This window comes from Choloepus didactylus, assembly GCF_015220235.1.
Source record: "Choloepus didactylus isolate mChoDid1 chromosome 13 unlocalized genomic scaffold, mChoDid1.pri SUPER_13_unloc1, whole genome shotgun sequence".
Classification (NCBI taxonomy): Eukaryota; Metazoa; Chordata; class Mammalia; order Pilosa; family Megalonychidae; genus Choloepus; species Choloepus didactylus.
Genome location: NW_023637588.1, coordinates 2054789 through 2057346, shown reverse-complemented (window position 1 = coordinate 2057346; position 2558 = coordinate 2054789). Strand labels below are relative to the sequence as shown.

Genomic DNA, 2558 nt, shown 5'->3' with positions numbered 1-2558 from the left:
TCTACCACTGGGAAAGGCTTTATTATTTCTATGGAGGTTTTGCTTTAGTTTTTAACATTTAAATTTTTAATTCATCCAGTATGAGTTACGGATGTAAATTCATTTCTAAATGGTGTCCTGTTGCTGAAATATGCTTATATAAATTTGTATCATATATGTATACTGTAATTTCCAAATCCTGTGGCTAAATTTGGCCTCCAAGTACAGGAAAAATTGGCAGGAATCTTGCCTGATTAACTACTTTCTACTGCATGTTTCTTGGTGAGATGTCTTCAAGATGCCATGGTTTTATGTTTACCATGCCCTCCTCTTCCACAAACTTACAGTGGCAATGGTAAGGAATACAGTCAAAGCAGGAACTCAACTTAGTGTCATAATAGATCTGCTGTTTAACAAATTCAATACTCGTAGCTCTATTGAGGATGAATTAGAAAATAAAGAAACTATTAGAAGAAATATCTGCTAGGAGAATAACAAAGTAGTGCAAACAATTTAAAGAGACCCAAATTTAAGAACCAGCAAATAGAGAGATGGAATATTCTGACGCCCTAGCAAATGTCCTAATCTTTCGTTACTTAGGTTACTCATTACACTCATCCTTAGTCATTCATTCAATCAATCAATAAATCAATGATCCTTTACTCTACCAGTATCAATTTAGCTCTTCTATTAGTTGGGTGACTTTCTTGATGTCATAAATACAGAATGAACAGGGCATATATGGGAAAAAGCCTACTCCTTTTCTAGCAAATGCCAAATGTATTATTCAATTACCATAACTACATAATAGAATGAATGCAATATAAAAAAGTGTTTTTCACCAAAGGGAAAACTAGAGCCACCATCACTGTTTTATGATGTGACTTTGTATTTCTGTTTTTCCTCCAGCTTTCTCCTCTGGAAAATTTTATCCTGACTGGTACACTCAGAGGTGGTATCTCCATCATGTTTCTACCATATTGAATGCACTATCTTGCCCTTTCCTTCTTGGTCTCTGTGACTTCTTTCTTCCCTGGATCTGTCCTAGTAAGTGGCAATGAAGAACAGAACTTCACCCTCAGGCTTTATCCTGCTGGGGCTTCTGGAGAACAGGGTGATAGGCATTGTCTTTACAGTTATCCTTGCTATATTCTTGGTGGCTGTAACTGCAAATTTGGTAATGATATTTTTGATTTGGGTGGACTCCCACCTCCACACCCCCATGTAATTCCTGCTCATCCAGTTGTCCATCATGGACACCCTTTGCATCTAGACCACAGTCCCAAAGCTCCTTGTTGACATGGTGTCTAAAGTGAAGACCATTTCCTATGTGGCCTGCAGCATCCAGATCTTCCTCTACTTGACCATGATTGGCTCAGAGTTCTTTCTTCTGGGCATCATGGCAAATGACTGCTATGTAGCTGTCTGTAACCATCTTAGGTACCCAGTCCTGATGAACTGTGTCTTCTGCTGGCTACTGCTGCCTGGTTTGGTGGCTCTCTTGATGGCTTTCTGCTCACCCCCATCCCCATGAATGTTCCCTACTGTAGCTCCCGCAACATCAACCATTTTTTCTGTGAGATTCCTGCAGTTCTCAGACTGGCCTGTGCAGACACATCCTTGTATGAATCCCTGATGTACATCTGCTGTGTTCTCATGTTGCTCATTCCTATCTCTATCATCTCTACCTCCTACTCTCTCATCTTGTTAACTGTCCACCACAGGTGCTCTGCTGAAGGTCAGAAAAAGGCCTTTACCACATGTTCCTCTCACTTGACTGTAGACAGCATTTTCCATGGAGCTGCCTTCTACACTTATGTTCTGCCCCAGTCTTTCCACACCCCTGAGCAGGACAAGGTCGTGTCAGCCTTCTATACCATCATCATACCCATGCTGAATCCTCTCATCTACAGCCTCAGAAACAAGGATGCCATGGGGGAATTTAAAAAGATATTAACCAGATGCTCACCTGCCCAGAAAGTGGCAACAAGTGATGCTTAGAGGTTTTCCATCCATGTAATGGAGAGGTCTTCCATCACTGGTATTTTCCCAAAGAAACTCCCATGTATGTCCTGATTCATCATAGAATATTTGATCTGCTATCAAAGAGGATTAATTATTAGCAACTATAAAGTTTCAATCTGTATAGATTCTTGTTCCTGGGAGGAGGATGATATTCCCTTAGTTATGCAGATCCTTTTGCCTATCAAAATATATTCATTAATAATAAATTAAGAGTTTCATCTCTTCTTGTTTCTTGTATTCTCTTAGGGGGAAGATATTGGTGTTCACAGCAAACTTTTACTGTAAACAAAACAAACAAAAAACCTTCCAAAGCTACCAAATATTTGGTTCAAAAATCTCTGATCATTTTTGTAACAGTATAGTATAGCAATACCAGTCCACATATGGCAAGAAAAATATTAATCACACAAGTTTTAATCAAGTTTTTTATTATTGTAATTGCACTAAACAGACTGTAAGCTCTATGATTGTCTTTTCATCTGCTGTGCTGAGTACTGTCAAAATTTAAGAAATAATATATATTGGATGAATTATATTAACTTGGCTATGAATGT

At 38.6% G+C, this 2558-nt stretch overlaps 1 pseudogene; it reads left to right on the top strand.

Annotated features, from left to right (window-relative positions):
• Positions 1 to 1036: 1036 nt before the first annotated feature.
• LOC119524801 lies at positions 1037 to 1980 on the top strand (annotated as a pseudogene).
• The last annotated feature ends 578 nt before the right edge of the window (positions 1981 to 2558 follow it).